Raw genomic sequence first — 13,755 nt, 5'->3', positions numbered from 1 at the left:
TTTTTTAAGTGGGAATATATCCATAAATGACATATGTTTAAAAGAAAGGTGGGGCACGGTAGCTCACGCCTGTAATCCTAGCACTCTGGGAGGCCAAGGTGGGAGGATTGCTTGAGCTCAGGAGTTCAAGACCAGCTTGAGCAAAAATGAGATTCCGTCTGTACTAAAAATGGAAAAATTAGCCAGGCATAGTGGTGCACACCTGCAGTCCTAGCTACTCGGGAGGCTGAGGCAAGAGGATCAATTGAGCCCAGGAGTTCGAGGTTGCAGTGAGCTATGAAGACGCCACTGCAACTCTACTCGGGGTGACAGGGTGAGTCTCTGCCTCAAAAAAAAAAAATAAATAAATAATTATTTTAAACTTATAAATAAAATAATTTTAAAAAATCAAAGCACACATTATTTCCTCATGATTAGCTTCTTATTAAACACTTTTGTCAAGAATGCTAGATAAGTGATATCGTCTATTTATGATATGATACCAGAATTTCAGGTTTTTCCACTATTGGTGGTCTGTTCACTGGTGAAGGTGCTGACCACCACGTCACTACATCGCAAGGGACAGTTCGTCCTTTGTAATCAGCAGGTTGGTATCTTGGCACCGTTTGAGTATCTTATCCTTTCATTTAATTTTTATGTTTGTGTATGTGTTTATAATATATAATTCTTATTTTTACATATATAAAATATTGTATTTTTTAACTGCTTCCTTAATTTCTACATTCTCCCAGTTTTTGAAAATACTTTATATATATTGATATGTTTAAGTTTTATGCATTCACTATTTGGCCGTTGTTTCCCCAGTTTGAGCATATGTTGAATGACTTAATTTTCTCTTAACATAGCAAATTAAAGTATTTGAGTTCCTCAGAAAGCAAGCAAGCAAGCAAGCAAGAAAAGAAAGCTGTTAGGTACCTTATGTTCAGTTTCAACTCTGTGGGTGACTCTGAATCTACCTTTAACTCTGTCCTCAGTCCTCAGCAACAATTTTACTTACTCAGTTTCTAGTTTCAGTTCAGTTCAGTTTCCTCATCCAGTTTGCCAGTGGGGGGCAGAAAGCAGCCAAACAGACACCGGTCTGCTCATCTGCCTAGTGCACATTTCCATTCAACCAGAAGCTTCTGGTTGCTTAATGCTCACCTTTAACAAATTTAAAAATATCCAAACTAAACTCCCTCCCTCAAACTGACTCTCTTCCCGGACTGCTGCACTTCCACTTGTCATACCACCATCATTCTCTTCATCGTCCAGGACAGAAAGCTTGGAGTGACATTTGATTTCTCCCTTCCCTGTACACACCATCACCCGACTCCCTAGTCAGTCACTAAATCCTGTCTGTTCTGTTTGTCGTGTTGCCAGGACTTTCTTCCCACTCCTGTCACAGCCACTGGGATTTAGCCCCTTTCTCATTTTACTCCTAGATTTTGCTAGAGCTTTCTATTTGGTCCCCCCGAGTTAAGCTTTCCCCTCTAGAGCACTCTATGTGTGGATTCTAAAATAATCCTCCTGTCTTAATCATTTCTCTCTCTTGCTTGAGAACCTTCAATGGCTCTCCGCACCTCATCGCATAACTTTCAAACTCCCACATCTGATATTCAAGCTTTCTCATAGTCACATCTTTCATTGCTTCCTAACCCAATTCTTTGCAGCCAGACTGTCTACTAAATTCCCAACATGTCTGCAGCCATGTCTTTGCCTAGGCTTTACTGCCTATTTTTCTTTCTATTTAACAAATTATAGCCACTCTTTGAGCCCCAGATAAAGTTTCAGCTTATGCAGGGAGCTTTCCCCTGACCTCCACACCTCAGTGATTATAGATTCCGGTGAATCATGGCACCTCTGGTCTGCATCTCTCGTAGTACTTCATTCTAAATCACCTCCCTTTTTATGCCTATTCCCTTTCTTCCCACCTATCATTTTCATGCTCTAGAGACAATGTCATACTTTGCCCTGGGTTGGGCACAAAATGGCTGCTACATATAGAAAGCCAGGTACAAGGATGAGTTCTGGACATAACTAAGGAACTGAATACTAATAACAGCAGCTAACATTCGTAGGTATGCCAGGCACTGATATATGCATTACATGTACTCACACACCTAAATCTCACAACAATCCTATGAAATGGTAACTATCATAATCCCCATGTTAAAGATGAGGAAATTCAGTCACAGAGCAGAATAACTTGCGCAAGGTCACAAAGCTAATAAATGACAGGCCTGGGTTCAAACCCAGGCAGGCTGGCTCCAGAACCCCTCTTAACCACTTTGTTGTATCATCACTAATGAGATGGGGAGAGGGACACCCCACTGTCAAGACAGTGGAGCAAACACAGGGGCAGAGGTTAAGCAAGGATATGATGGGGCTAAATAAAAATGGTTAAGGAAAAGGAAGAGTAAGCACAAGGAAAAGTTTGGAGAAGGGGCACAATAGTAAGAAGGAAATGAGGATAAGGAAAAGTTGACAAGTAAAGGGTAAAGGGAGAAAGTGAGTCAATGAAGAAGGCCCAGGAAGGTCTCAAGGAAAATGCTGCCACACGAGGCAGGTGCAGAGAACCAAGGAGGAAAGGTGATGCTTACAAGATGGTGAAGGTGCCATTATAGGCATTAGGCTCCTGCACAGGTACTTGGCGGAGCCTCTGCTTTGGGCTGAGACCAACACATGACATTGTCTCATCTTTGCAGGTACAGAGCTCACATATGTTGGTGGCATTCCGTTCTGAGACGTAATTTACAGTAAAATCCATCTCAGAAGGTTGAACCGTAACTTCAGGCAGGTTTGGAGGCTGAGTCTGAACCTGGTCTTGAGGTGGGGCTACAGGCTTCTCCAGAGCGACAGGATGTTCAGCCTGCGTGGTGGATACTGAACTCTCGGTAAACTCCAGGTCCGAATGTTGAACTGGGACACTGGGTGACGCTGGATGTTGAGCTTGAGCTTGACTTGGTGTTGGAACTGTTATCTCAGAATACGCAGGAGCTATAACCTCCTTAGGCAGCTCTGGAGGCTGAGTTGGGGTCTCCTGCATGGTTGGAGAAGGTTTAACGTCTGCAGTGTGTTCTGAAGTTACAGCAAATTCCTGGTCTAAAGGTTTAACTGTGACTTCATTCAAGTTTGGCTGCTGAGTCTGAATCTGGTCTGGATGTGGAATTGTCACCTCAGGATGCTTTGAAGAAGGAGCTATAGAATGTTCATCCTCTGCAGTGAACACTGGAATTATGCTAAGCCCAAGGTCCAAAGGACTAACTGTGACACTGGGCAACACTGGATGCTGAGCTTGACTCTGACCTGGTGTTGGAACTGTCATCTCATAATTCACAGGAGGCTGAGCTACAGCCTCCTTAGGTGGCTCTGGAGGCTGAGTTGGGGTCTCCTGCATGACTGAAGAAAGTCCGACCTCTTTAGAGTGTTCTGGAGTTATGGTAAGCCACAGGTCCAAAGGTGGAACTGTGAGAGTGGGCAATGTTGTATATTGGGCTTGATCCTGACCTGGTGATGGAACTGTCATCTCATAATTCACTGAAGGGTGAGCTATAACCTCTTTATGGGGCTCTGAAGGCTGAGCTGGAAACTGCTGCTGAGGTGGAGAAGATCTGATCTCTTCAGTGGACTTTGGAGGACGCCCCAAGGCTTCCTGCTGGGTCCCAGATGGTTCAACCTCCATAGGGGATGCTGGTGGCTCAGCTGGGACCTCCTGTTGGACTGGAGAACGTATTAACTCCTTAGGGTGATCTGGAGCCTGAGCTGTGGCTTCTGGCTGGGCTACAGAAGATCCAAACATTGCAGGGGGATCGTGAAGTGGGGCAAAGGGATCAGACTGGATTGCAGAAAATTCAGCCTGTTCAGTGGAAACTGTAGACTGAGCAGTGCCCTCCCACTGGACTGGGTAAGGCTCAGCATTCGTAGTGGACTCTGCTGTAGTTATGGTAATGTCCAAATCCACATGTTTAACTGTGGTTTTAGGTAACATTGAATGACCTCTGAAAATCATAGGCAGATCTAGAGGTGAAAATGTCATTGAATCATCAATTGGACTGAAAACTGTATAGGATGCTGGGGGCTGAGTTGCATGCTGTTGCTGACCTGGAGACGGTCCAACACCCACAGGGGGCTCTTGAGGTAATGCTGAGATTTCCTGCTGGCTTGGAGATGGTTCCACAGGAAGCTCTTCAGGCTGAGTTGGGACCCCTTGATGGACTGAAGAATGTTCATCCTTTTCAGGGAAGTTTGGCTGCTGAAACTGCTGAGGGGACACTGAAGACTGAGCTGGGGCCTCCTGTTGGGTTGGAATTTCAACTTCATTAGTGGACTCTGGAGTTGTGGTAACTACATGATCCACAGGTTTTATACTGACATAGTATAATATTGGAGGCTGAACTTGAGAAACTGTTACCTCATGATGCTCGGGAGACTGAGCTTGTTGCTCCTGCTGGGCTGCAGAAGATTCAGTCTCCTTGGTAGGTTCTGAGGTTATGGTAACCTCCACATCGGGAGGTGTAACTGTAATATGGGGCAAGTTATACTGATGAGGTTGAACTGTCACGTTATGGTTTGGTGGAGTTTGATGGTTATGTGGAGGTGAAACTGTTACTTGATGATGCTCTGGAGACTGAGCTGGTTGCTTCTGCTTGACTGCAGAAGATTCAGGAGTTTGAGCTGTACTCTCCACAGGGGACTCTGGAGCTTGAGCTATGGCCTCCTGCTGGGTCGGAGAAGGTTCATTCTCCTCAGGAGACTCAGAAGGCTGAACTGGCTGCTCCTGCTCACTCGGGGAAGGTTCAGCCTCCACAGGAAAGCCTGGAGACTCAGCTGGGGTCTCCTCCTGGGTGGCAGAAGGTTCCACCTCCTCAAGATGCTCTGGAGGCTCAACTAGGGCCTCGTGCTGGGCTGCAGAAGATTCAGTCTCCTTGGTAGGTTCTGAGGTTATGGTAACCTCCACATCGGGAGGTTTAACTGTAACATGGGGCAAATTATAACTATGAGGTTGAACTGTCACCTCATAATTTTGTGGAGTTTGAGCTATAATCTCCACAGGGGACTCTGGAGCTTGAGCTATGGCCTCCTGCTGGGTCGGAGAAGGTTCACTCTCCTCAGGAGACTCAGAAGGCTGAGCTGACTGCTCCTGCTCATTCGGGGAAGGTTCAGCCTCCACAGGAAAGCCTGGAGACTCAGCTGGGGTCTCCTCCTGGGTGGCAAAAGGTTCCACCTCCTCAAGATGCTCTGGAGGCTGAACTGGGGCCTCCTGCTGGGCTGCAGAAGATTCAGTCTCCTTGGTCGGCTCTGAGATTATGGTAACCTCCACATCGGGAGGTTTAACTGTAACATGGGGCAAGTTATAATGATGAGGTTGATCCTCACCTGGAGGTTGAACTGTCACCTCATGATTCCGTGGAGTTTGAGCTAGACTCTCCACGGGGAACTCTGGAGTTTCAGTTGTGGCCTCCTGCTGGGTTTCAGAAGGTTCGTGCTCTCCAGGATACTCAGAAGGCTGAACTGGCTGCTCCTGCTCACTGGGGAAAGGTTCAGCCTCCACAGGAAAGCCTGGAGACTCAACTGGGGTCTGCTCCTGGGTGGCAGAAGGTTCCACCTCCTCAAGATGCTCTGGAGGCTCAACTAGGGCCTGCTGCTGGGCTGGATAAGATTCAGTCTCCTTGGTAGGCTCTGAAGATATGGTAACCTCCACATCCAGAGGTTTAACTGTAACATGGGGCAAATTATAAATATGAGGTTGAACTGTCACCTCATAATTTGGTGGAGTTTGAGCTATAATCTCCACAGGGGACTCTGGAGCTTGAGCTATAGCCTCCTGCTGGGTCGGAGAAGGTTCACTCTCCTCAGGAGACTCAGAAGGCTGAGCTGGCTGCTCCTGCTCACTCGGGGAAGGTTCAGCCTCCACAGGAAAGCCTGGAGACTCAGCTGGGGTCTCCTCCTGGGTGGCAGAAGGTTCCACCTCCTCAAGATGTTCTGGAGGCTGAACTGGGGCCTCCTGCTGGGCTGCAGAAGATTCAGTCTCCTTGGTAGGCTCTGAGGTTATGGTAACCTCCACATCGGGAGGTTTAACTGTAACATGGGGCAAGTTATAATGATGAGGTTGATCCTCACCTGGAGGTTGAACTGTCACCTCATGATTCCGTGGAGTTTGAGCTAGACTCTCCACGGGGAACTCTGGAGTTTCAGTTGTGGCCTCCTGCTGGGTTTCAGAAGGTTCGTGCTCTCCAGGAGACTCAGAAGGCTGAGCTGGCTGCTCCTGCTCACTGGGGAAAGGTTCAGCCTCCACAGGAAAGCCTGGAGACTCAGCTGGGGTCTCCTCCTGGGTGGCAGAAGGTTCCACCTCCTCAGAGAGCTCTGGTCTTTGAACTGGGCCTTCTTGTTGGGTTGAGGGAGGTTCAACTTCCTCAGGAGCTGGGGCCTCTTGTTGGGTTGAGGAAGGTTCTACCTCCTCAGGGTGCTCTGGAGGCTGAGCTGGGGCCTGCTGCTGACTTGGAGTAGGTTCAATGTTGTCACCTGCCTCTGGAGTTACTGTAAGCTCCAGATCCACAGGTTTAACTGTGCCTCTGGAGAAGAGTGAGTGCTGAGCTGCAGTCCGACTTGGAGATGGAACATTCACTTCATGACGAATTGATGGGTGAGCTACAACCTCTTCACTACCAGGTAGCTGCTGAGCTGGGACCTCCTGCGGTGTTGAAGAAGGTTCTACCTCCTCAGGGGATTGTTCTGAGGCTTCTTGCTGGAGTGAAGAAGATTGGATCTCCTCAGGGGTCTCTGGATTTTGAGTTTCATCCCCTAGGTGGAATTGAGAAAGTTCAGGGGACCTTGGAGGCTCAACTAAGATCTCTGGGAATTCCGGAGGTAGACCAGTAGGATAAACTATCCCCATACTTGGATCTAGATAAGCATCATCCTGTAGAGTTTGTTGTTCATGCTGAGGTTTTGATGCAAATTGATTTGAAGTTCCAGGATCCACCTTAGCAAGCCGTCGATGCTGAGCTAGATCATTCTTTAGGTTCTTTGGTGAAATAATAAACCTTGCTGGTCTTGAACTCTGACTATGTAGAGGTGGAACAAGTATTTCAGATGCCTGGTGATCTGAAGCCTGATCTAGACCTACAGCTTGAATCTTACTTCTGAGTAGAGGAGGCACAGCTACGACTTGAGTCTGATCCCAACCTGGCACTGGAACCACCTCCGGGAGCCTTTGTTGTCAAGTCAGCTTGTCCTTGGGATCCCGATGGGGAACAGCAAACCGATCAGGCCCTGGAGGCAGCTCTTGAGCTGAACGCGTGTCCAGGAAGGAAGCCAAAGTCTCAGTCAACTCCTGAGGCGGGGCCGACATCTGGGGAGAAGCAGAGGACCCCAGGTAAGCAAAGCCCTCGGGGTGTGCCAAGGGTATAAGCGCATGGGGCGATTCTCGTGGGAGATCAGAGGAGCGGGAAGACCAGGGCTCGGTCGGTCCTCAGGGTTCAGGGCTCAGCAGGACTGGGTCCCGGGCCCACCCCCGAAGCGGAGCTGCCTGGCCCAGCAGCCACAAAGATTGCCACGCGAGAAGGACCCGTAGGGTCCAGAGGTGCAGTAAGGACATGAGGAGCGGAGGCTCCAGCGCCAGCGGGAGCCGGAACACTTACGGCAGCCTCGCCGAGCTAGCACCCATAGCAACTGCGCCCCGACCACACCCTTTACCTATGACACCTGTGTTTCCGCAGCAGCCTTTATTTAGCTCTGGTCGTCAGTGAGTGGTGCCTGCTGGGCTATAAGGAATGACGTCCATTCTCCCAGCCGGACATACGAGGCTTTGCTGGCCTCCTCTTCTCCCTGAAAGGAATCTGCCACCTCCCTTAAGTCACCAAGCCATGCCGTGCCCCGGGGCTGGCCAGCGAAGCAGAATGTCCACTCGTGGAGGGCACGGGAGGCTGGACCTCACCTGGCCCCCGTCCTACCTGGCAGGACCTCTCAAGTTAATCCCAATGGGTCCCCTCCTGTCCTGGCCTGCGGGGGGCGCTCTTCCATCTCTGCTGCTCTAGTCCTAACAGACAAAGTACCTTCCCTATGGCACTGCTGGGCTGAAGTCTTGAAAAGGAACTGCTCTAGAGCTCTGGAAACAAAAGTGTCACAGGCCCAATGTGCTGTCCTGCCTCGAGGCAATCTGGCTGTACCCCAGGGGGACCTCCGTGGCCCTTCTGCATCTGGCTCCTTCTGGCCCTGCCACAGAGAGTGCGTCATCCCGGGACCCAGGACTATCCTTGGCTCCGAGGAATGAAGGCCAGCGAGACTGCGCAAGTGTCCCTGCGCCAGGTTCTGGGCCGTGCATGTCGCACATCTCAGTTTATGATCCTAGGAAGGTTCTGAGTTAGACGTGAATGTCCTAACTTTACAGGTGAGCACGTTCAGGTGAGCAGCTTGCCCACGATCATGCAGTAGGAAATAGCAGAGCTGGGGTTCTCACTCGGGCTGTCTTCCTTTTCACGTATTGGCTCGAACACCTGCTATGTGCCAGGCACTGTGCTGGGCGCTGGGCATAGGATGGTGAGAACAACAGAGTCACCACCCTCCTGGGCTTATAGGATAGTGGGGGGAGGGACACACAGCAATAATCATGATGTGTAAATGTAAAACGACCAACTGAAATAACAGAAGTGTATGGGTCTCTGACGGTGTGTAACAGAGAAAGCTGACCCAGCTGGGCACTCAGAAGAGCCGCCTGAGGAATGGTCACCTGGGCACAATGCTAAGAGATGACTAAGCAAAGGGAAAGAGAACTGCAAAGTGGGCACAGCACGTGCGAAGGTCCTGGGGTGGGGGTGGGGGGAGCATGAAACATTTGAGAAACCCATGGGAGGCCAGTGTAGCTGCAGTGCAGAAACTAAGAAAGCAGGTAAGGCATGAGGCCCAGCGAGTGTTCCCTGAATGTTCACTCTGAACAGACTCTTCTCACAACCTTGCAGGTATCATCTCGTCATCTGCCCAGCCCCCCTGAGGCTGGTGCTGCTGTTGCATCCCTATTCTCCAGATGAAGAAACCGAGACACAAAGGATGAGTCGATTACCCAGAATCCTCTAGCATGGCAGAGCTCAGATTTGAATCCGGGTGGCCTGACTCCAGAGCCCACACTCCCAGCCACTAAGCCACACTGCTTCATGAGAGGAGGCAGAGGGGTGGGCAGGCCATGCTAAAGCTTGGGGTCTTCTCCTTGGGCAGGTGAGATGGTTTCTAAGCAGGGCGATGATACAATCAGGTGTGTGTGTTTAAATGAGGCTGGGGGCCTCGTGGGGGCCACGAGGATGTGGGAGGCGGAGGGCTGGGAGCAGCTGCAGGGTCCAGGTGGGAGACGTTAGCCCCTGAGGCTGGGGAGGGGCCCCGGCTGGAGAGGAGGAGTGCGGCAGAGAGGAGCAACGACAGGACTTGGACACAGGTCAGGTAGGGCGGCGGACAGAGAGGTGGAGATGGAGGGAGCAGGCCACATTCCCAGGTTCCTGGCTTGCCTGGCTGGGGGCATGGTGGAGCCTGTTCCTGGGACAGGTAAAACCCTGGAGGAGGACAGGTGTGGGGAGGAGCATGAGTCCAGTCTCGGACTGAGGACTGTCCCAGAGCAGACGTCATCAGGTTGTCAAGGGGACACTGGGGTTGGGAATTTGAGGGGCAGTCATGCCTGCTCACTAGTCACTGATGCGGTGGGTGTGGACGGCGACATCCGGGGAGGGAGGCCAGGGAGAGGAGGGCTGGCCCGACGGGCTCTGCCCTTACTGACCACGCAGCAGAGAATGGGCAGCTTGGCCAGAGTTAGGAGGAAGACGAGGCTGTGGCGTCGTGCAAGCCGAGAGGAAGGGCGTGTTTCCAAGGCAGGAGCAGCCAGCAGAGGACAGGGTGTCCCCAAGAGGACGATGACTGTGAAGACCCGAAAGTACCCAACAGACGTGACGTGGAATCTCAGTGGTCTGCTGCTGCGTGGGGGTCGGGGAGTGAACAGGGGCAGCGCGTGGGGACAGTGAGTGTGGAAGACTCTTTCAAGAAGTTTGGCAGGGAGGAGGAAGAGGAGGAGGAAAGCGGGCAGTTGCAGGGATGTGGGGTTGAGGGAGGATTTTTCAGAGAGAGACTTGAACACGATCCCACGGTTAGGGGAAGGGGCCTGTTGGAAGTCAGAGCGGATGCCATGGGCACCACCCAGAATTCCTCCTCCAGGCCTGAACGTGAACTGCCCCAGCTGCAGGGGGTGGGAGGCTGACGGCTCTCCTCCGAGCCTCTCTCCAGGATGCGCCCTGGGCCGAAGAGAGCCCTGTGGCCCAAATCCGTGCCCTCCCTGCCCCAGCCCTGGAAGGCAGTGGCCTGACTCCTGGCCACAATGTGGCATGACGCTGAGGCTGTCCCAGCTCCAGAGCTTCCCGTGGGGTGGCTGAGGCCTTACATGGGCCTGCGTCACAGCTCGGCTGTCCCTCGGCCCCGTCCTGCCTGCCCCAGCACAGGTGTGGGTCCTGAGAGCATGCCCAGTGAGCTTCCTGCTCGCTAGTCTCCGTCTCCCGGGAACCTCAACCCCAGACAGCAACTCAGTGAGCAAGAGAGTGGAGCGGTCAGTGATCGTGGATATTTCCCGAAAGACAGAGATCAGCTGTGCCCTAGAGAAACGTCTGCTCTGAGCTTCCAGGGGAGAGGAGGGTGGGGTGAGGGAGGTCTGAGCTGGATGCTGCGACAGGTGTTTCCATTTTCCTGGGAGGTGGAGGCAGGCCCTCTGTTGAGAGGGTGGGAAGGTCGGGAGGGCCAGGGGCTTGAGGAGAATGAAGACCCGAGACAGCTGTTGCAGAAAGTGAGCGAGAACAGAAACCCTCCCGCACCTGGCAGGTGTCAATCGTACCGCTGAAAACAATCTGATGGTCCCTCAGCAGGTTCAACTCAGTTACCTTATAATCCAGCAATTCCACTGCTAGGTGTGCACCTGAAAACACTTAAACATGAGTCATGGGCTGAATATGTGTGTCTCCTCCCCCAATTTTTTTTTTTTTTTTGTTTTTGAGACAGAGTCTCACTCTGTTGCCCAGGCTAGAGTGAGTGCCGTGGCGTCAGCCTAGCTCACAGCAACCTCAAACTCCTGAGCTTAAGCGATCCTCCTGTCTCAGCCTCCCGAGTAGCTGGGACTACAGGCATGCACCACCATGCCCGGCTAATTTTTTCTATATATATTTTTAGCTGTCCATATAATTTCTTTCTATTCTTAGTAGAGATGGGGTCTCGCTCTTGCTCAGGCTGGTCTCGAACTCCTGAGCTCAAACGATCCGCCCACCTCGGCCTCCCAGAGTGCTAGGATTACAGGCGTGAGCCACCGCGCCCGGCCCTCCTCCCCCAATTTATATGTTGAAGCCCAACCCCCAATGTGGTGGTATTTGGAGGTGAGACCTTTGGAAGGTGGTTAGGTTTAGATGAGGCCGTAAAAATGAGACTAGTGTCCTTGCAGGAAAAGGAAGAGACCGGAGCTCAAGCTCTCTCTGCCCCGTGAGGACACAGCCAGGAGGCGGCCGTCTGCAAACCACAAAGAGGATCCTCATCAGAATCCGACCATGCTGGCACCTTGATCTCGAACTTCCAGCCTCCAAAACTGTGAGAAACAAATTTCTGTTGTTTAAGCCACAGTCTATCGTATTGTGCTATGGCAGGCTGAGCTAAGACAATATGTCCACATAAAAACTTGTACACAAATGTTCATAGCAACGTTATTCATAATAGCCAAATAGTGGAAACAACTCAAATGTCCGTCATTTGAAGATGGATAAACAGAACGTGGCATATCCATAGGATGGGATGGGATTTGGCAACAGAAGGGATGAGGGAGCAGCAATGGCTGCGAAGTGGGTGAGGCTCGCACAGGTTCTGCCGGCCGCGGCCTAGTGGGGAGAGGCGGACACGGAAGCGCAGCAGCGTCCAGCGAGCTCAGTGTGCTGAGGGAGCTGCACACGTCGGGGAGCTGAGGCTTCAGGGCAGAGGAGGAATGAGACGGGAAAGGGGGAGAGGCGGGGGGACCGTCAACTCAAAGGCCTTGGGCAAGAAGCAGCCTGGCGTGTGCTGGGAGTGACAGGCACGGGCACAGCTGGCGTGCGGAGGTTGGGGATGTGGTGTGGTCAGACGGTTGCTGGATGGAGGATGGAACGGGGCGAGGAGCCCTTTCAGAGGCTGCTGTGCTCACCCAGAGGAGAGAGACCAAGGGAGGGTGGGAGAGGCCGATCTGGAACATATTTAGAAGGTAGAAGACAGGGACTCGGGGGCTGGAGGTGTCATGCTCAGAAATAGGGAAAAGAGCCAGTTTGGGAGTTTCATTGCAGGCCGGTTGCACTTGGGGTTTCTGGCAGCCATCCACGTGGCGGTGTCCTGCAAGCAGGTGGACTTTGCACGTGGGACTCGGGAGAGAGAGGTCTGGGTTGGTGATAGGGATTTGGGTGACACGTGAGCAGACGTGGTGGCTGAGTGCCCACAGTGGAAGGCATGAGGGCCCTCAGGGAGGGCACAACCTGGGGGCATCACCATTTACAGGGTGGGCAGAAGAGGGGGAGCCGAGGAAGGGAGGGGTGGAGTGATGGAGAGGACCGTGTTGCTTGGGGCAAAGGAGCGTGTCTCAGGGAGGACAGCAGGCAGTTCATGTGTCCACCGGACTTAGCAATCACATGGGCACCATGGCCTTTTCAAGAGTAGCTGCAGGGACATACTCCAGGCTGCAGGAGGACCTAGAGGCTCCTGCTAGGAGGCTGTAGGCTTGAGGACAAGCCCCTGTGCCAGCTTATCAGCTGTGCCACTGTCACTCCTTTTTATGTCCCTTCCCCAACCAGATAGAGCCTCAAGAGGGCTGATACTTTTTTTTTTTTTTGAGACAGAGTCTCACTCTGTTGCCTGGGCTAGAGTGCCATGGGGTCAGCCTAGCTCACAGCAACCTCAAACTCCTGGGTTCAAGCAATCCTCCTGCCTCAGCCTCCCGAGTAGCTGGGACTACAGGCATGTGCCACCATGCCTGGCTAATTTTTTTTCTCTATATATTTTTAGCTGTCCATATAATTTCTTTCTATTTTTAGTAGAGACAGGGGTCTCACTCTTGCTCAGGCTAGTTTCAAACTCCTGACCTCAAACAGTCCTCCCACCTCAGCCTCCCAGAGTGCTAGGATTACAGGCGTGAGCCACCACGCCCGGCCCTGACTTTTCATTCTTTACTGCTTCACTCAAATGTGGCTTCTGCAGAGGCATCCCGGATCCCTGGACAACAGTCACCCCCTTGACACACCTTCAGAGCACCCTGCACTTCTCCCAGCTCTTGTACAGTGGTTGACCACGTCATCAGTTGCTCAAGGTCTGTCCAGTTCTGCCTTTAGACCTGGGTGAGGGAGGTCCCTGCCATGGGTCCCCTGCTTGGCAGGACTCCAGTCCAGACTTCCCTGCCTGCGGCTTCCCTCACAGGGTAAGGACTCTGTGGGGCCCTCTCGAAGGCCAGACCCTCCCCTTCAGACCACACTCCCAATGTGGGGGACTCCAGAATGTCCCTCAAGGGTGGACTGTGTCACCAGTGGGGTGGCCAAGTGGCAGCGGGTTGCAGGAGCTATGGGCAGCTTGCACACAGGGACTAGAGTGTCCACACGTGTGCAGGTGAACCTCTGCTTGGGCCGAGACGGCTCTGAGGGTCGGAAGACAAGCGGGCAGCTGAGGGCCAGGCCAGCTCTTCTCATGCCCACGTCGGGGCAGGGAACTCGGAAGTCACAGAAGTTTAAATTGTAACCTGGCCTTCCAGGTCACTATCAA

Source organism: Eulemur rufifrons, chromosome 9, assembly GCF_041146395.1.
Source record: "Eulemur rufifrons isolate Redbay chromosome 9, OSU_ERuf_1, whole genome shotgun sequence".
NCBI classification, from domain to species: Eukaryota; Metazoa; Chordata; class Mammalia; order Primates; family Lemuridae; genus Eulemur; species Eulemur rufifrons.
This window is presented reverse-complemented; position numbering follows the sequence as displayed.